Source organism: Azolla caroliniana, unplaced genomic scaffold (genome assembly GCF_043228905.1).
Source record: "Azolla caroliniana isolate FFs.n. ecotype wild unplaced genomic scaffold, voAzoCaro1.0.p SCAF_2, whole genome shotgun sequence".
In the NCBI taxonomy this organism is placed as follows: Eukaryota; Viridiplantae; Streptophyta; class Polypodiopsida; order Salviniales; family Salviniaceae; genus Azolla; species Azolla caroliniana.
In genome coordinates this window covers 10,164,155-10,186,617 of record NW_028230437.1, presented here as the reverse complement: position 1 = coordinate 10,186,617, position 22,463 = coordinate 10,164,155, and positions in this window count along the sequence as shown.

The window sequence follows — 22,463 nt, the reverse complement described above, 5'->3', positions numbered from 1 at the left end:
ATAACTTCTTGGATCTTCATGTACACTTTATGACTATAAAATTAGAAATCAAGATTAGAACTTTGAATTACACCATATAGACTTCAATTTCAGTATTTGAAAGACTTACTTATTGAACTCAGTGACCATTTCTTCAAGGCTTAAATCTGTCGCCACAACCCTTGACAAAACAGACACAAGAAGCTGCTCGTCCTTAATACCTTGCATCGCTCTCCACAGAGACAACTTCATGTCGTCAGCCGCTTCTTCAATTGTCAAGTCAATTTTCTTGGCGGCTTGTGACTTTAACTCTAGTTGAGGGTCAACCTTACATTTCTTTTGTCGTTGACCCTTTACCTCCTTATTCCCCCACATTGAGAAGATTTGATCCTGTAGGTCCCATACTTCTCCATCTCTAAAGGCCAGTTGAAACCAAGACTCATATTTTTGAAGACCATCGGACTTAACATTATCATCTACAACAATACCGACTTCATGCAGACATTGACGTCGTAGACCTGGATGTAGCTTCACACAAAACTTTTGTTTCACGTCCAAACACTTGTGGTGGAAGAACCGTATACACTTAATCGACGACATTTTCTGCCTATAGTCATTATCATTATTATGGTCCCATGCCAACAGCTTTGCCTCTTCAGTTGTGAGCCCCACATAAATTTTGCACTCGGCATACTTGAAGAAGAAAGTCGTTGGATGTTCTCTCACAAGTTGCTGACGTGCCTCCGCTGAATGCAATCCACCAATGACAAAGTAATTATATTGATCATGCTTTCTAATATCAAAATCTTCAATGGTTTCATATTCTTCAGGATCTACCATAACTATCAAAGGCACCACAGTGGCATGAGGATTAATTTTCATTTTTTTCTTAAGATTTTGTACATGCATGCGGTGTGGCTCTCTAATCTCAAGTGGTCTTCGACCTGTTTTTTCATCAATAGGGGGCCGATGGATGTGTGTTATAGGAAAATTAAACACTTGCCCTTTCCTGACCAGTTTACACTGCATTAACTCTCTCCTTATCTTATTCTGCTCGGATGACAACACACCCGATGCCAGCTCAGCTCCTGGCGTCCCCTTAGTGTCCTCTTCGTTTTCACTTGTTGAATCGGAGTTCGACATTTTGGTTGTCTTCTTCTTTGGTGGTGTTGATTGTACTTTAGATACCCTTTTTGTGGCCTTCACTGAGGAGGGCACTTCATCTGTTAAAGTTACATGGCCTTGTATATAAGGCCTCAAGGTAACAATAAGGTTTTGTGAGCTTTCAAGATCTTTTTTGAACGCTTCTGGCCCACAAGATTCCTTTGCTAGAAGATCTTCTGAAAGGAACACTTTACGTACCCCCTTGGAGCACTCTATCATTACCAGTATGTTGGCAGAATCTTCATCTTCATAGTCAAATCGTAGAATACGACCATACATAAATGGGGTTTCCTTTCCAAGATGCCCCTCCCCCTTCTTCTTTGTTGTATACAATACGACTTTTTTCTTTGAGTCGACGTATTGCATACACCATTCCTTGTCCGTTAGATCATGGTCAGGAAGGTCTTCACCTCTAGTTGCTGCTACAAGTTTCTTTTGGCTAACGTCAATGTGTGGTTGAGATTTTGACTCCTCGTTGAAGAGAAGCTTTTTTCCTCTCTTCATGGACTCGGGAGCTACTAGGGTCTGTGTTTCGATTGGAGAACCCTGTATGCGAAGCTTTATTTTCTTCACAGGTCAATCCGACAGGTTCTCAAACGACCTATTTAAGAAAGTACATGTGAAAACATAAGTTAGGTGGTCAAGTAGATTAAGGTTGTATATTAAAATATAAATAAGTAGATGAAGAAATACACTAGCAGGCGATTAGTGGTGAACTATAAATATCAATCATGCATTCAGAGTATATGGTAGTCATATATTCAAATATCGTAATGAGTATACAACTTAGAAAATATATATCGTAATGAGTATACAAGGTTATATATTGTCTTGAAGGGCAGGTATGACTTATATTGATTCCATAACTACATTGTAGATAATTTGCATATGATAGACTTGAGATTGGTATCGTACAAGTAATTTGTGGGTTATTTTCTACTATTTTAGGCTATAGTAGGTCATAAAACACCTATAATTAAGGCCTGATTTTCTTAAAAAGTAAGGGAAGTCGACATAAGAAAGACTGATTTTGACAGCCAGTTTGATATCTTTTCCACACAATACTAAATTGTTGCCCCAAAAACACAAGTTATCGAGCAAAACACAAAAATAATCCAGGAACTCGACACACGTTATCGAGTTCCTATTTTAAACACAAACATTCCACATGAACTCGATACACCGTATCGAGTTCCTGTTTAAAAAGCAAAGAACACACAGGAACTCGATACGGTGTATCGAGTTCCTGTTTAAAAAGCAAAGAAAAAATAGGAACTCGATACGCCGTATCGAGTTCCTATATAAAGTTCTTGAGTGACAAAACATATTTACAAAAATTTCCACAGTGTCAGAGGCCTACCTGGAGTCCTGGCGCTCGATAACAATCGGCAACGGTTCGGTTCGGTTCGGTTCGATTTGAGAGGGTCCAAACCGAACCGGTTTGGAACTGAACCGTTTTAAAAAGTTGAAACTTGAACCAAACTGAACCGAACCGAACCGCAAAACCTTTAAACCAAACCGTTAAACCTTTAAACCGTAAAAACCGCGGTTTCGTGGTTTGATTTCGGTTTTCAACATAGGTCAATTTTTATTATTATTATTTTTAAATTTATAATATTTCATTATTTAGAATTTTTAAAATTTTTAAGATGTTCCTAAAATGTGAGAATAAGAGTAAAAATGAAAAGATTGTTTTAAAAAAAAAATTAAAATTTTTTTTAAAATAATAAAAAATAAAAACCGTTAAACCGTTTAAACCGCGTTTTTTGACTGCTGAAACCGAACCGAAACCGAACCGAACCGTTTATAAAAACCTAAACTTGAACCGAACCGAACCCTTGAAACCGTTAAGTCGTTAAACCGCGGTTTCGCGGTTTGGTTCGGTTCAAACCGAACTGTTGCCGATTGTTAGCGCTAGATTCTCTTTGAAGACATGGTTGATCTTGTGGCAGTGGAGGCGGAGATCGCGCTTTCGTGATTTGTGCTCTGTTTGCTCTGTGTGCTCTTGTATGGTCTTGTGTACTCTTGTGAGGGAAATATGACGAGGTCTTCCTATTTATAGGGATTGACCACAGTGGTTAAAGTAACCATAGTCACCCTAACAAAGGTTGGTAAGTTTGAGGTTAGTTACTTGGTAACCACAATCACATTAACTAGAGTAACTTATGATTGCATTAATGATTACAAAATCAAACTAACATATTGATAAATCTTTTATAGTCATAACAACTTACAATGACTTTAAAGGTCATGAAGGAGACAATGATAGAGGTTTATGAATGTACCAATTATTGATTACTAAAAGCAACATTTTTATGACTCTCAATTGCTGTGTATTAAAGATGTGGGCATGAATTAACCAATGATTGATAAGTCTAATATTTACAATGGTGAGCATTAATGAACCAATGACTGAGAGGTTCTATATCAAATATGGGTGCCATTAATTAGCCATTGATTTAAACTTTAATCCAACATATTTATGGCTTGGTAATGATTGGATTTATATTATACTTGATTTAACTTCATATAGACCTAGTTTAAATAATTATTGATATTTTAAATACAATTACTATATTAAAAATAATATTTCTATGTATTGTATTAATATAATATTAAATAATATAGACATTCTATTGAGGGAGCTTTTGTTTAGAGAGAAGTTTATGTTTAGAGAGGAGTATATGTTTAGAGAGGAGCTTATTAGTTTTTTGGCTTAGCCCAAGCACATAACTTACAGAGCCCTATCTAGACCTTAAGCCATGAGTGAAGATTCACCGTTCTCGATTGAAGAATATTGTTTGTCATCATACTCATCGTTTTCTACTGAAGAGTATTGTTTGTCGACAGACTCACCATATTCTATTGAAGAATATTGTCTGTCGACAGACTCACCATATTCTATGGAAGAATATTGTCTGAGCTCATCTTCACCTATAGGGAATGTAAATAATGACACAAGTGAAGAGTTCTCTATTGAAGAATACGATATTAATAAAGATACAGAAAATGAAGGTAGTGCCAATGAAACATCGAATAACATTGGCGATGGTCACAACAAAGAATTCGATTGTAACAAAGTTACACCAACCTCTATGCAGGAAGAGAAATCTGGAAGACCTATGCATATTAGAAGAATCCCACAAAGAATTCATCTAGCTAGATTTAGCTTGGTGACATCAAATAAACAGATTGGATTTGATGTCAAAAAAATATGTTGTGCCCGTGGTTGTATGTCTATGATTGGAAAATCAAAGTTGCAAGAATTAAGGTGATACTATTTTTCGATGACTGGTGATGAGCAAGACACTTACCTCTGGCCACATATGCAACTAGTATCTGACAAATGTACGGGGATCAAAGTAATCATTCGAGTATTATATCTTCCATGCGCAACAGATATGTAGAGTTGCATTCAAAATTGCGTTATGTGTTAGTAACATGCGGCTACATAGAGTACAACAACGTCTACTTAGCGGGGATCAGATGCTCAATTTTAAAGAGGTTCCAAGTATGAAAGGTGCAATTGGAAGAAATGCTATTGGTTGGATGAAAAGTTACTTTTAGTTAAATTGTGAAGTAATGCCCACTACAGGTAGGATGCACCTTTCTGATAATTATACACGTCGGGAAGTTTATGATGTCTATCGATCTGATATGGTGGGCTCACGTAATAAGTCTATCACCTATAGCCAATTCACAAGATTATGGAGAGCTCGGTTTTCAAATGTTATCATTCCACGTAAAGTACGCATGGGGTATTGCGCCATTTGTGCAAATCTTAAAAGTTTGGCTAAAGGTGCAAAGACATCAATGGAAAAGGATATGAGTAAGAAGTTACTACAAGAGCATCGTGAGGCACAATCGTTAGAACGAAAGAAGGCGATGCATCATAGAGAGAAGTGTTTGAAGAGGCCCGAACAATACATGTGCTTAATGATAGATGGCATGGACCAGAAGAAGACGTGCTTGCCGCATATGCGGAGGCTCCCCAAAGATGTCAATGATGAGTGCCTTGTTCAAATGCACTTGGTGGGATGCTTGGCTTATAATAGGTCTGTTGGAACTCACGTCTTCATTACATACCCCAATGTTCACAATGACCCTAACTTAATAGTTACAATCATTCACCGAGTTTTGATGTCTTGGGGCCAACCTTTCCCCCCTGTTCTATACATTCAATTGGACAATACTGCTAGAGAGAACAAAAATTCAACTGTGTTTGGCTATTTAAGTATGTTGGTCAACCAAGAATTGTTTAGGAAAGTGAAAGTCAATTTTCTTTTGGTTGGCCACACACATCACCATATAGCTCAGATGTTTAACACATTCTCCAGACAGTTGTCTCGGCATGATGCTTTCACTTTACCTAAACTATTTGATGTCATTTGTGATGCATATACACCACGCCCAAAAGTGCTACACTTGAAGGAGGTATATGACTTTAAGAGATATATATCAGATGGGGGTGGTGGGAATGTTAAAGTGGTTGCTCAGTTAAACAATATAAGTTTCAATCACATTTTTATGATAAAGAAAAATGGAATAAGTGGTTCTACACTTTTGTATGCTAAACAATATTCATCTTCTACATCATGGGAACCTGAAGGTGGTTGCCAATTATTACTTTGTAGGCCGAGTTCAATTGTCCATGGAGCTAAGCAAATGCCAATTGAGAAGAAAGGACAGTTGCAGAGTGACTTGGTATCGGAACAAAAACGGTCATGGCTCCAAGCCTTAGAAGAAAAAAGAAAGCATATTGAGGCCGCCAAGAAATATGCCGCACAACAAGACATATCATGGTGGGATGTATTTTATAGTGATCAGAAAGGAATTATAGACAATTGTGTATTTGGTGATAATTGGAATTTGGAAACGCCATTCACATGGTCGCTGCAACATGATCGTGTAAATAGAACTCCGGAGCAACCAACAAATGCGATTAATGACAGCTTGGTCCATCCACAACAAAGAGACATTTATGTGGGACCAAGGATGACCAAAGCATCTGAAACTAGATGGCAAGGCAATTTGCAAGAGCTCACCGCGGGGATGTTGATTGCAACACCGACTGATGAGAACTCACATGGCCACCAATTTTGGGTTGGTAAAACTCTAGAAGTGCTAATGCATGGAATAGAAAACACGATCAAGTCTATAAATGTTCATTCGTACAACACTAGAACTGCAAATGCTTTTACAGGTAAGTATACATTGGAGATGATTGAATGCCCAACAAGAAGGGGAGGTAGGAAGAGGAAGCGAAACATTCGTAACACCTCGACCCTTGATATCTCTGATGTGGATATCATCGTGTACGACTTCACCCTTACAAAAGCCAGACGATTAAGGAAGTCAACAATAGATATAATAAAAGAAAAATTACTAGGTCTACAAGGTGGCTCGAGTCAAAGGCAAACGAGATCTGCTACATATAATCTAGAGTCAAACCATTTGGTTTATGACGAAGATAATGCACTGATTGGTACATCCGAGGATGACGAGGAGGAATCGTCATTGTATATTAGTTATAATAGTGGTTCTCCGTAAAGGAGTGATCATGAATGTATATTTGGCTATTAAGTGTAACTACATTCCGCTTGTAACAAATCGAGTAATATAAAAGCATGTGTTTTGAATTCTTATGATTTCTAAAGAATCGTTTCTTATAAAATAACATTGGTTGTAAAGTTGTGATATAAATTGAGAATGTAACTTTTTGAAATTCGTCTTTTTTTAGTTACTTCTAAATCACGAAAATAGTGGATTTTTAACCTTTTTCATAGTATGTTTGAACATGTATGATACTGGTATCAATGTGTTTTGTAAAATCATTGAAAAAGCCCTAAAATCAACCAAAATTTCCCTTATCCTTCCATTTATGCGTGATCCTTCCACTTGTGAACGCGAACGTGTTAAGACTACTACATTGTGGTGTGCAAGCAAGGAAAGACATTATTGAAAGAAGTGGTGAGGGATGGCTGGGGCAACATGTTCAACGTTGGTGAGTTTGTCGTGTATGGAAACTATTATGCAAAGTTGTCGTAGTGCAAGAACACATGCATTACTAAAAGATGCACCCATCGCAATAATCTACATTGCTGCCATTCTTGCGATCAAGTTCAATATGACTCAAGCAAAGCACAAGGTTAAGGGATACAACACTGTCTATAAGGTCCCCCAAGAGGTTCATGAGCACATATTAGGGGAGGTCTCTCTGTTTAATGCTTGAAAGTTACCCTATTAATACATTGTAGTTGGCAACTGAAAAACATCCGCTTGTAGTTCACTATTTGATGTATTGATATATTAATTTTGATGATTGACAAATGAATCGATATATTTCGTCTTTCTTCTGAAGTGTTTAGAGTATTTATTGAGCTTGTTTTGTAAGTGTTCATGGTAAGTATAGAGTTTCTTGTTTCTATGGTTTAGTGTGTGAAGTCTTCAATACTTAGCAGCATCAATATGGCCCAAACTTATTCAACTATCAATACCAGTAGTCTAATCCCTATTGTGTTAAGTCTCTATTCGACTCTAACTATGTGCACTCAAGGAGACCATACTTCGCAAGTATCAATATACATATTAGTTTAGTGCTAATGTCAATTGTAAGTGTTCACTAATACATAGTAGTCTCCCGAAGTATCTCAATTAAATGGATACATACATCTTATTTTAGTACTAATGTGAATGTCAAATTGTTCCATACTACATTCATGGCTGCATGACAAATTGACAATAGAATAAATTCTCATTCTCTACAGTTAGCAATATAGAATTTTATTTGTAATCAACACAATCATGGCTGCATGACAATTGACAATAGAATACATTTTCACTCTCTACAATTAGCAATATAGAATTTCACATTACACTACAACACTAGATGAGTGATCTGATCTTCATAGAATTTCACAGGGGCAATTTAGACAGTACGCTGGTAACAGTTCAGTTGTAGTTCAACACAATCATGGATGCATGACAATTAACAATAGAATACATTCTCATTCTCTACAATTGCAATATAGAGTTTCACATTACGTTAACAACACTAGATGAGTGAACTGGAGTCAGAACAACATTTCACATTAGCAATTTAGACAGTATTTTGGTATACCAAATAGTTCAAGTTCAGACATCACTAACAGTTCAACTATAGTTCAAGTACAATCGAAAGACAATCAGGCACCATTTCACAATTTCCCCGATCTTGTAATGCGCTTGTTATTGGTGCCAGTTTTTTGTGATTTTACATTCTTCTTTATCTTAAAGCCTTTAGGTATCACCTTACTAAGTGACACTTCATCATCAGAGGCATCAGAGACAGGTGTGGATGTACGGGCACCTTGTACCAGTGGCAAGCTTGAGAGAGAAACTGTGTTTTCTGCAACTGCAATGCTTGTACACACATCCACAAAGGTATTGTTGATAGTCAAATTATCACTCATCTCCTATATGTGGGTTGGTTTAGGACTCATGTTGTTGCTAGTATGCTCATTCTCAGTACAATTAGGCTCCTGTATGTGGGCTATAGCAGTACTCATGGTGAACTCCTCTTGGCTGGTGATAGTCACCTCATTCTTAAGACCACCGTGCTCCCCTTCTTGGGATGTCTTTATTGCCTGGTCCTCATGGGTGATGCTAGTATGCTCGTTCTCAGTACAATCAGGCTCCTCTTCATTACTAGCTATATTCTTTCCACACTCCTCATGGGCTTCTATAGAAACTACTAGCACATTCTCAGTACAATCAGGCTCCTCTTCAGTACTAGCGATATTCTTTCCACACTCCTCATGGGCTTCTATAGAAACTACTAGCACATTCTCAGTACAATCAGGCTCCTCTTCAGTACTAGCGATATTCTTTCCACACTCCTCATGGGATTCTTTAGACACTACTAGCACATTCTCAATACAATCAGACTCCTCTTCAGTACTAACAATATTCTTTCCACACTCCCCATGGGATTCTTTAGACAAATTGTTGTTTGTACATGCCAACTGCTCTTCAAATATGAATGCTTCCTTTTTTTCATAGTCCTCATGTGTGGAAGATGTGCTCCCAGAGTCTGCCTCCGTGCAAAGGTTAATCCCAGAATCTGACTCTGCACTTGTGCTCCATATAGTTCCCGATTCATTTGACTGCAGTTGGGAATTGGATTGCTCTTGTAAACCTAAATAATGGGATTCCGGAGAATATTAGTATCAACTCACATACTCAAAAGTTTGCAAACGTACCAACAACAATGAATATAAGGTTAATAGCCACATGTTTACCTATTGTTACATCGTCATATTGTACAACCGTAGAAAACCCATTGCAAGTGGTAGGCTCGGTGATCTTCTCCACAACATCTAAGTGTTCAACAGGTTGGAGCTCATTGTCAATAGAAGATTTCATAATAGTATCTATAGAATGCACCAAAAGCACCACTATAACATGGTTGTTATGATCTAAATCATTGTTTTCTTAGAGGGCTTTTGACGTGTGCTTGGGAGTGTGATAAATTCGTCTTCATGATCAGGTTTTGGACTCGTATCTCCCTCACCAAAGATCATTTCGTCATCAGCTAGTAACACAAGTACATGGTATTAGACAATGCATTAGGTTGACAACTCTCCGGATAGGTGAGAACATATATGACTCACCATTGCATTCAACTCTACCTTTCTTGCCCTTTCCTTACAACTTTCTTTCATCATTCCTCTTCTTAGTGGGCTCTTTTTTAAAGACATTAGGCATTCAACATACACACAAATGAGAATAAAGATATGCTAACTCAATTTGTGTTGCCTGGATTGTTTTGATGTTGACCGGAGCTTGGGGAATTTTTTTGTAGAAGCATATGTTCCACTGGCTCCAATGGCCCTTCTCATACATTCATCTTCATCATAAAACTCATAGGTTACTGGTAATGATTGTCCCTAAACCTTGGAATGTGCAGTAGATACCGAGGCTTTAGGCACAAGGGCTGGTTGTTCCATTACCTTCCCTGACATGGAGTTGCTTGACACTACAACATTCATTGCAAGAAACAAAAAGACCTTCAACGTTAGTACCATGATATAAAAAATACAATGTAGGTCACAAGAACTGCATTACTAAATCATTAGGCTACACCTAGTTCCCATATTGCACATCTAGTACTAATCGTGAGTAATGTATTACTCACTTAGTTCCCAAATTACACAACTAGTACTAATCATGAACAATGTACTACTCACTTAGTTCCCAAATTACACAACTAGTACTAATCGTCAACAGTGTACTACTCAGTTCCGAAATTACACAAGTAGTACTAATCGTCAACAATGTACTACAAGTATAGTGTGAACTAACACTAGTACTAGGCACGTTGTAATATAGATTGGATGAACATCTAATCCAACAAATGTAGATTGGACTTTAGTACTAACGTGGTATTTTGCACACAAGTAATACTAAATGTGATATGTGTTCTACACATCTAATTACATAACTAGTACTAATTACACCAACAGTATTAGTACTAAACGTGATATGTGTTTGACACACCTCATTTCCAAATTACACAAACTATACTAATCTTCAGCAATTTACTATACGCCTTGTTCCCAAATTACATAACTACTACTAATTGTGAACAATGTGTTAGGAATATGTCCCTCCAATGGGAGAATGATCCGATTTTTCGGAAAGCCGACAATTGAAGAGTCGGAAAACAAGAGCCGAGTTGATGAGGAACTCGGCCGAGGCTGAAACCGGAATCGAGTAAATAGCCAACTCGGGAGACTATATTTGTAAATAGTCTTAGTGCGCGCCCCATGAGGGCTACGTATGTAAATAACCAAAAAGTTGCGTAAGTATATATGCAACTAGGGCAAACATGTTGTGTAGGATGAACAGTGTAGAAGACAGAAGTGGTAGTGTGCAAGAGGGAGTGAGAGAGAGAAGTGTGAGCCGTGCCATAGCTGTGTTGTAACAGTAGACGCGAAGAGTCGTGCGTGGCTGTTACACTCGACAGAGTGTTGTAACCTTCTCGGTGGTGTATATCCACTATTTGTATAGTGAAGCTCCGTTCCCGTGTTTTTTTTTCCCCCTGTTTTAGGGTTTCCACGTAAATCTTTGTGTACATCTGTCGTTTATCTCGTCTTTGTCATTTCTAGCATTTCAGTGTGATTCGTATTTCAGCGCATTATTTGTCTATTGTGATTTATTCCCAGACGATTTCTCATCACAATGTACTAAACAACTTATCCAACAACTTATCCAACAAATACATCTAAACAACTTCCTTCTTTAGTACTAAATTGGTATTTTGCATGCAAGTAGTACTAATCATGATATGTGTTCTACACTCCTAATTCCCAAATTACAGGTTTATTACTAATCGTTCACAATGTACTACATACCTTGTGCTCAAATTACATAACTAATACCAGTCCCGAACAATATCACACCTGGTTCCCAAATTACTCAAATAGTACTAATTCTGGAAAATATCCGTTCAACTACCCATACCAATTATACATTAAGAGTACTGCCAATACTAACCCACATAAATAGGGTTCCACATATTAGTTGTTGGAGCTACACTAGTACTAATCCATTGTTTTCCTAAATTTGAAGTATGAATTGTGGCATTCACTCATTTTAATCCAAAGGTAAATTGAGATCATATAATACAAACAATAGAATAGTACAACCACATATCGTACGGGTGTACTTTTAAACCCCAAGCATAGTACCACTCAGCAACAACTGTAGTTTTACAGTCCATACATGTATTTTCTTTCTCAAAATGATACTTAGCACATAGCACATGATATGTGTGCAAGCACGGTGTAATCACAACATCCATAGCCTCAAGCTTGAATCCGAGGCCACCAAAAATACACCTAGTAGATTGCAAACACAAGTTATAATATATTAGCTAATATGATATTTATACCAAAGAGGTAGAAATAAATAACTTTTAAAGCCAATACCGTGATATAGCTATACTAGTAATGGTACTTTCCATACCACTTGGGTGCTCAATTACAGATGGACACAAAGTTTCAAAACCTCTTCGTTTTAAATCATGCATCAAGCACGCAAGGTTCTCAGAATGCAACTTTAAAGCTATCAACTTATTATCTAGCTCACAATGTGCAATTCTGCAAGTATCAAAGTCTGTGATCCTAATTGAGTGCCCATATTGTTCAACTCTTTCTTCAACTCCTCTTTCAACACCTAACTTTTTGAATTTTGGATTGTCGATGCAATCCATTCATATGTAGTCTTTATTGAAGAGAATTTCTTTTCTGCCTGTATCTCGGCTGATTTAACTATTTCCAAATCAGCAAGTAGTGCTTGTATTCTTGAGCTCATAGAAGATATGCAACCGGCCATCATTTGTTCATGCTTTTTAGTCATTGTGGCCTGTAGCTTTGCAGATTGAACTTGGTAGACAGGTGTTGTTGCTAGAATATCCACATGAGAGGTTCCCGATGACTTCAAGCCAGTGTTGGTATTGGAGGACCCTTTATAATGTTCTGATCGGTGACGATTAAAATCTTCCCCATCTACGTCGATGCCACCCTAAACTTCATATGCAAATGCACGTGCAAAAACAGTACCCACCTCATTGTTACAAATTTGATTACTATCATAAACATGTTCATATCTCGTCTTCAATAAGTTCACATATTCCTTCTTCAATCCACTTATGTGGAATCCTCGCCTTGTATCGAGATGTGGCGACCCCTAGGTTTTTATCAACCACTCTCTTAGGTCTTCATAAACTTCAGGTCGTGCTCAAAGGAAATAACTTCATCTGAGAGGTGTGTTTCGAATGATGGAGTGACACATCTTCTTTCTCTGAGTTGATGAGTTCATCACCCTTTCTCTTGTGGGTGTCTTCTTACTTTCTTTGATAGGTGTCCTTTTTCTTTCCTTCACTGGTGTCTTTTCTTTCTCTTTCACCAATGTCTTCTTTATGCGTGTCCTTCTCGTCATTGTCCTAGTCTTCACTATTCTTGTTGAAAGAATATGCATGTACAAGAAGAAAACTCATCAAAATACCATCAACAACTAGCAAATCATCATAGCCAACTCAATCTAAGTTGCATGTACAAGCCATGTCAAACACACTTTAACCCTAAACAATCGGAAAAAAACTCATCCATGTCAAACACACAAAAAATAAAAACACACGGATAGGAAACACAAAGAAAACGAAAACATACTAGTTGGGCATGCAACACATAGAATATGAATGATTAAACCCTAAAAATGCTGCACAAATAATACCTAGAGGTCGTACAAGTTGCAGATGGAACGATGGGCCGAAGGCAGATGGAGCCAAGCTCAAGGCAGAGGTACCACACCGTGTTGATTTCTTCACCTTGGGAGCACACCAAGCCGACAAAATTACCTAGATATGCAAGAGGTTGTTGACGAGGCTACTGCAGAGGAGACAAACGAGCATATACAGAGAAAGCACATCAACAACAAGAACAACGAGCATAGAGGGGAAACAACAATCTTTGCATATACAGAGTTTAGAGATCGTAGAGAAACAACAACAAAAATCAGGCACAGAGGGAACACAACAAGAATTACACGGGGAAATAGAGAATCAAAGGTGGAGTGAGAGAGAGCAAGACAAAAAGAGAGAGATAGGTAATAGATATGTGTTTTGATTTCTAACTTTTTGCCACTGTCTGACTGACAACTTTGAGACAGAAGAGAGAGAGAGAGGGAGAGACTGACCAACTAACACATTCGAAACCTTCTCCAGGTCTGCTTTCGTACAACTCTACCTAGTTATAATGTATTAAATACGGCCTTGGGACACTTCGATTGTGACGTATAATATCTTTGTACATTCGTATTAAATTTGTTATTTGAACCTAAACCTCATTCAATGGATGATAATCCACTATTTTCTGCACTAATTGTTTTATTTTCAATTTTTTATGTTTATTTTCTTCCAAGATTTAGTACTAAATTTTTGGCCAAAAGTTGGTACACCGTAGCATGCTTCGACCTAGTATCATACATTGAACGATAAGGAAGCAGTTGATGGGGAAACAGAAAAGAATGCTAACTTCACATATCAAGGACGTGGATATACTCTGAGTGATATCTTAAATGTTGGGGATAATTTTGATGTAAATGCAGAAGAAGGCAATTTAGAGGGTGTTGATTTCTATATATCGAAGTGCATGGTTAGTAAACAGTGTGCAACACAGAATATATTAGATGCCTGGGGAAATGTTGTATCTATTGGGACATTCTACATCGAAGGTATTTTTTAGGCAAGACTAGATGATTACGATTATGTGTATAGGCTATTAGAAGACAAACCAGTGGCGTACATGTACTCTCATTTGGTCAAGTGCGTCAATGTCCCAATGTCGCAATACAATAGTTGCTCAGGTTTATACACAGTTAGTGCTAATGTGTATGAAAGTATTTACAACAATATGCCATGGAATTTGTAGCTACAAGTAGCAATTACCAGTTTTCTTGTAAAACAAACAAAGCACATGTATTGCAAATAAACAGTTTAATGGACTTGTTCGAGAATTTTTTTTTTCATATACAGTCTACTTTTTGTGCTTCTTCTATCAGTCTTCTATCTGACATACAGTTTAATAATATTGTTTAGGGGTCTTCTTTTTGAGATACAGATTTACTCAAGTGAACAATGTACAAGTTAAAATAGTTTGCATAATTTTAAGAAAAAGCACTACCATGAAATCAACAATCCTGAACATACTCTTAAAATTACACAGTAGATAAGTTACTCAAAACAAGAAATTTAATTCTTCATTGATTAAGTGGTAGCAAATTACATATTTATAACATCCCATTGTCAATGTCTTGAAATCGTCTATAAACACCTAAGCTCTTGTTGGTCAGTGGAACTTCCCTACATATATGATCTGCATACCGAGCACGGTATGGAGTCCACAACCATGTAGCTAGTTGGCAGCTCAATGTTTTCACCAAATATTGTTCAGGCATTTCATCGGGTAGAATGAGACAGCATCTGCGAATGTTGAAGTAATGTTGGAAATGTTCTGTATCCAGAATCAACGTATTGTCGGCATTATAATCTGGCCAAGTGTCCGAAAAATCAGAAAGTCTTTTGAATCTTGCAACATCATTCTGCTCACAATTCTCTCGTGTCCATTGACCCTTGAAATGTTGTCGCCACTTCGGGAAGAATCTTTCTACACACTTCCACACATCTATACGTGGTTTTTCACTCCAAATAAACAAATCAAAATATTGCACAACCCACTCCAGAAATTGATTTGCATCCCTCCAAATTTATCAAGCTCCAAGATCAAAGCCCTTCTTTTGACTTCAAACCTAGGTCAATCAACTCAGGTTCTATCGGCACAATTGGTGTCCTTTTCCTCTTCAAACCCCTGGTCGACTGTGTTGGCTCTTGTGTTGTCGACTTAGTCATTGGCTCAATGCATGTACATATTAATCTGGTTGATATCAACTCACTCGTATCACATGTGGCCCTCTAAACACGTAGCAACATCAACAGTTTCCACATTGCCATCGGCCTTAGGAGCAATAGATTCAAACCCTTTAGACTCTGCAACATCAGAAAACACCAACATATTCACACTCACAAAGTAACTAACAAACTCACAAAACAACATAATGAACATGAAATATTTTCCATCATAGAAATATGAACATATTTATCTTGAAGAAACATCATAGAGTTCCACTACATAATGTGGATCAAGCAACAACAAATCTCAGGTTTTACTTGTACAAATAGATCATAGTAAAACATCATAAAACCCTAGGAAAATCGCTAACAATCATATCCCACTAATAAGTATTTCGCTCCAATTCAAGAGCCCCTTGACCGAGTAACTAGTCTTGTCCCCGATTGTGGCCCCTTCTTCACCCTTTTTCTAGCCTGTTGCCCATTTAGCCTTGCTTGTTTGACCCATTGCGCAAGTGTGTCCTCCTCCGACAACCTTTCCATCGCCTCAACGGCTTGTAGGTCAGCCACGTCTTGCACTACCTTTTCCAATACAGTGGGATCTGTTTAGACATTGTCAGTAGTTGGGCTCAATGGGGTGGAATCAAGGTTTTGGGATTCAAGGAAATGTTGCATCAAGTGTTCAAAAACACTATTGTTGTGAACCTCAAATTTACATGTTGTTTCCAATATTTCATGGCTTTTCACATCGTTGCCTAATTCATTACCATTTTCCAAAAGAATAGGGTGGAGCTGATCTGAAGGAGGTGTGGTAGCAGGACTCTTACTTTTAGACACGTTCGCAACTATCTCCTCATCGGTTACAGCGTCATCAGCACCAGACAGGTCATGCGCTCTCCTTAATCCACAAGATTCTACAACAACATGGTCGCTAATTAGCTACATCTTAGCTAACTAGCTATTCTTCAAGACTCTTACAGTAGCTAATTAGCTACTTTGCTTAGTTATGGTACTAGCTAATTAGCTACTCAACTAAAGTATGGTACTAGCTAGTTAGCCACTATAGCTAAAGTATGGTAGTAGCTAATTAGCTACTGTACTAAACTATGGTAGTACCTAATTAGCTACCACTTAGCTAATTAGCTAATTAACTACACAACTAAAGTATGGTAGTAGCTAATTAGCTACTACTTAGCTAATTAGCTACTGTACTAAACTATGGTAGTACCTAATTAGCTACCACTTTGCTAATTAGCTACTCAGCTAGAGTATGGTACTCACTAATTAGCTACCACTTAATTAATTATCTACTATACTAAACTATGGTAGTACCTAATTAGCTAATTAGCTATTCAACTAAAGTATGGTACTAGCTAGTTAGCCACTATAAATAAAGTACGGTAGTAGCTAATTAGCTACTACTTAGCTAATTAGCTACAATACTAAACTATGGTAATAGCTAATTAGCTACTACTTAGCTAATTAGCTACAATACTAAACTATGGTAGTAGCTAATTAGCTACCTCGTAGCTAATTCGCTACTATACTAAACTATGGTAGTGCCTAATTAGCTACCACTTAGCTAATTAGCTAATTAGCTACTCAACTAAAGTATGGTACTAGTTAGTTAGCCACTATAAGTAAATTATGGTAGTAGCTAATTAGCTACCACTTGGTGTTGTCCGCCGGAATAGTAACCGCCGGAACGAAGCGCAGAAATATTAGAATATAGTAAAAGCGTAAGAAACACATGTAACAGTTCACGCGGGAAGCATGAACGGCTAAAAGACCCTAGGTATATAAAGGGCAGAAATCCTTTGTAAGAGGTAGCGTGTAATTTTCATTCATAGAGCGTTATTCTAATAGAATACTATCTTCTCTGATTTTTGTGCATATTTCTGGTTTTATCTACTGTGTCCTTTGTTCTCTATGGCGGACTGTAATCGTAAAGGTGTAGGCGTAAGTGTGGATACTAAGTGCACTTCCTAAGGAGTTCGGTTGTAGCCGTCTCCCTTATACGCTACTAGGATACGGGGAAGTATCCCATTACGTATTACGGTACAACGGTACCATTCCTTGCAACACAGTCACCTCGAGGTCTAGGTCGAAGGACTGACCGTAGACTGTGTTCCTAATCGGTAACACGTTTGGCACGTTTGGTGATATGTGTCTTCTCGCTGACGAACAATGAGAAATGGATGTTTAGTCGTAGACGTCCCAGAGAACCAACTCGACACGACTGACCAGTCACAATGTCCATCACACGCTAGGTAGAGGAACGCGCAAAGCAAAAACCTGACCTCAGTGACCTCAGTGATATCTGTTGGGACCACAAAATCGCCTTCCCGCTCACCAAATACCCCGAAGACACGTAGGAAGTTCCGTCACCACACAAGTACAATGGTTTTCCCCTACTTGCTGTAGCATCTAGCATGGCCTTCTCCTATCCCCGCTTCAACGGTGAAACAGACACCGCAACCCACATTCTCCTATTCCTGAATGTCTGGAATGCGAATCACATGGTGTAGAGACTTCCTGAAGAGGTAGCGCACCAGTCCAAAATGACAGAGTTTGGATTAGCGTTGGATGGTAGAGCTGCGTTTTGGCATTCGCAGATGGATCTGTCAACAATCACGACCTTCGACCAGCTGCAGTCGGCCTTTATGTTGTTCTTTCATCGGAGGGTGCCGCAACGCGAAATCCTCGGGTAGTTCTATACAATGAAACAGTTGCCAGCCGAGACTGTCGCGGACTTCAGTTTACGCGTCCAAAATCTATGACAGAAATTAGAATGGGGCCCGACAGAGGACGAGGCTCGGGAGACATTGTTGGTAGCCTTACGGCGACCGATATGGACAATGCTCAACAACAATAGCGTGAAAGAAGAAACAATTGATATGGTCATAGAACGAGCGTTGCAGCTCGAGCTGGAGGAAGAAGAGGAAAGGTTTTCTATGTCCTGATTACGACAAGCATTACCTCAGGACGAGGAACGACATTTTCACCAGGCAATCCAGTATACAATTTGCCTCAATTTTGGACATTCCGCAATGGAATGCAACATGTGAATCCACTACCCAATCTGTCACTTGAAAGCACACACGTCCGAGCAGTGTGAGTACAATATGTTGAACAGACCCACGCCCATAGTACGAAGCGTAGAAACACAACGACCACATTGTCGTAATGATTAAAGGCGCCAAGAGGAATGACCCCGGTATACGGATCAGAATCCACGAGATGACCGACACTACTAGAATCGCCAGAACAACAACGTTTCCGAGGAAGAAGAATCGGAGGACGAAGACTACTGGGGCAACCACAGATATAATAAAGGAGGACGACGTTACGAAAACAACCGTCCGGTGAACAAACGTGGTGGCTTCAATGGGTCTCGCGGGAAACATTGACAATATAGGGACCAATGGCATTACGACGAAAGTTCGGACGATGATCGGCACCAGGAGCTACGTCGGGACCAACAACAACCACCGCGGACTTTCTGTTACCCGGACCCGGACAGTCAGTTTTACCGAACAAGTGGGAAAGCGTCGAAAACGGAGTCGGTTCGGATCGACTGTTCGGATCAATGACTCAGCAGTAAACGAAGAGAACTAAGTTAGTTAGATAATTTTGTAATTCTTGATAGTAAGTAGGAATAGTTCTTGATGAGAAAAGACCTTCGGGTATACCTATAAAAGGGAACCGAAGGCATTGTAAGAAAGGTCGTTTTATTTAGTAATATAAGTTTAAGTTAGGAATATCCTGTACAGATTCTGTGTTCTTCCTATTGTCTATGTTGTTAAGAGCAAGCTTCCTAATTTATAACTAAGTAACGATCACGGTAATTACCGATTAATATATTATAATTCCGTTCGTAAAACACAATTCCTTGTTAGAACGTTGAGTAGCGACGTTCACTCTTCTGTATCGGTAGTAGTTAGTAATTAGCTGATTAACACAGAAGAATTTTGGCACGCCCGGTTACATCTGCAATTAAGCAGAGAACAAATCGAATGGATGTCGTATAAAGAGGAGACACCGGTCACTTGTAAGCACCCTTGTACAAGGTCAGTTACGAAGGCAGTGCAGGAAGCGTTCATTGCGCAAGAACAGCCGGAATCAAGCACAAAGTGGTCGAAACTTCCTGACTTATCCGATCAATTACCTTCAGACGAAAAACAGACAGAAGAGGTATCGTTTTACGACATTTGGGACGATATGCCTTATACTTATTCTAAGTTCCGGGAGGGAACAGATGCGGAAGCACATGTTAGGGATTTCTTAACGACATGGGAGATTAACCATGGAGCTCAGCGATTGTCGGCAGATGCCGAAGATAAGTCAAAAATCGCTGAGTTCGTCTTATCATTAGACGGATATTCTGCCAATTGGTTTGCGCAGAACGGTCTTCAAGGATTTCCATCCTTTGAAGTGTTAACTAGTAAATTTTTACAATTATTTCATCAACAAATTCCGCAGAAGGATTTGATTGCGCAATTTTATGCGTTATATCAAGAAAAAAATGAAACAGTATCTCAGTTTGTGATACGATTTTAGAACTTACAGCTTCAGATTTCAAGGCCGATTCCGGATAATGAATTAAAAGAAGTCTTTCTGGAAGCTGTAAAAGAACCATTAAGGACGACATTGAAAGTGTTCGATTTTCGAAATCAGACTATCGAACAAGTAATTGATAAAGCAATAGAAATGGGTCGACCACCGGTCAATGTTCAGAGTATGGACATGCCGGCATTACACCGTACATTACCGACAATAGAGGAGTTACAATTTCGACAAGCAGTTCAATGCACCACTTGTTTAAATACGGGGCATTCGGCAATTGAATGTACGTTAAGAACACATTGTACAATATGTCATTCAAAATTACATTCAGTAGAACAATGTGAATATAATCTGCTTAATAAGACTACGGCGTCAGTACGACAAATTTTTACTGACAATGGTTACCAAAATAACACTAATCTGTTCAATGGTTATCAAAATAATAATTTTTCACAAAATCAGCAAAATGTACAACAAAATCCGGTTCTACAGCCAAATCAGATCTTTTCACAACAAAATATGCAACCCACTCAGGTGACTCAAGCATTTCAACCAGGTTTTGCTCAATCCAACCCACCATTCGTATAGAATCCGAATCAATATTTTCAACAAAATAATCAAAGTTTCCAACAAGGTAACCCACCATTTCAAGGGTTTCAACAGAATTGTCCGAATGTGCAACCGAATTCTACATTTCAACCAAATCCGGCATTTCAACCGGGTAATATGACCTTTCAACATAATACTCAAACCGTTCCACAAAATAATCAAATGTTTCAACAGAATAATTTTCCGCCAAATCAGGAGTTCGGGATAACACAAAATGTAGCACAACCAAATGATAATACTGAACAATTTAGGCAGAATCGGTATAAAAACAAGAGATTTTACAAACCAAAAGCTACACGTCAATACCAACAAAACCCGAGTGGTAATGAAGAGCACCAATTTAATAACGGCCAATTTGCACATGGAGAGACCAGTGCAACATTTGTACCCACTTGTTATATTTGTCGACAACTAGGCCATTATGCTAATCAATGTCCGGTTAAAGGAAAGGGTCCAGCAGTTAATATGGTAATACCGGAAGTTCAGCAAGTAACGACACGCAGCAAAAGCAAACAATCAGAGTGGGAAATTCAGGAAGAAGTTCGGAAGGCGGCAAAAGAATGGGTGGATGAAGCAAATCAAAGTAATGTGAATCGAATGTTACAAGACAATAACATTGACCAGAACATCACTGTACAACAGTCATTGGGGAATAAGGAACAGGAAGAAACTTGGAAACTGTTGGCTGATTGCCAAGTGTCATTACCACTTACGGGCTTACTTAAGTTAGTACCAAGGTTTACAGAAAAAGTGGCAGCATTAATTGCATATAAAGGTTCCGAACAAATAGCAGTACACTACAATCAGCCAAGTAATAACCCTTCGATCATGGATGAACAGAATCCGTCGATTAACGTAATACTTTACGGGCAAGAAATCGGAAATGTGATTATAGATGGAGGCTCGGGTGTTAATGTGATTAACAAAACTACATGTGAAAAACTAGGAATCACGGAATGGGAAGCATGTCCGTTTTGGTTACGAATGGCAGATACAAGTACGGTACGACCGATTGGTTTGCTTCGACAACTGGATGTAATAATCGGGGGACACAGTTTTCAGATTTCGGCAGTAATTTTGCAATTAGAAACACACGGAGCATACCCCTTGTTATTGGGGAGACCATGGTTAAAGACAACTAATATTAAACAAAATTGGAAACAAAATGTGCTAACATTTAGGAAAGGAAAAACTAAGGTCAGGATTCCAACGCACAACAAAGTGACAACAAGCAAACAGAGTTTACCTGTACATGCAGAAGCAGTTAATATGATGGAAGGATTGGACGAGGAAGAAGAAAGTCAGTATTTCGATGATAATCAGAAAATCATCCCTCTATTTGAGGTAGATATTTTGCAAGCATTAACACCATATGTAGACTCACACGAAGAAGTGCCAATAGATGAGCAAACAATGAAAGAAATACGAATGCAACAAGAAGCTACAGATAAGGAAATGAAGGTATCTCAGAGAGTGCAAGCCTCAGCATTGGAGGAGATTGATTTGGCAGGAGTAGAGGATGCTAAAAGAAAAACAGTCTTGATTGCTAGAGACTTGGCGGAAAATGACAAACGGACATTAACAACATTACTATTAAAATATAAAGATGTTTTTGCATGGTCGTTTGACGATATGAAAGGTCTGGATCCCGCTTTTTGTCAACATCAAATCAATTTGCATAAAGATGCAAAGCCAG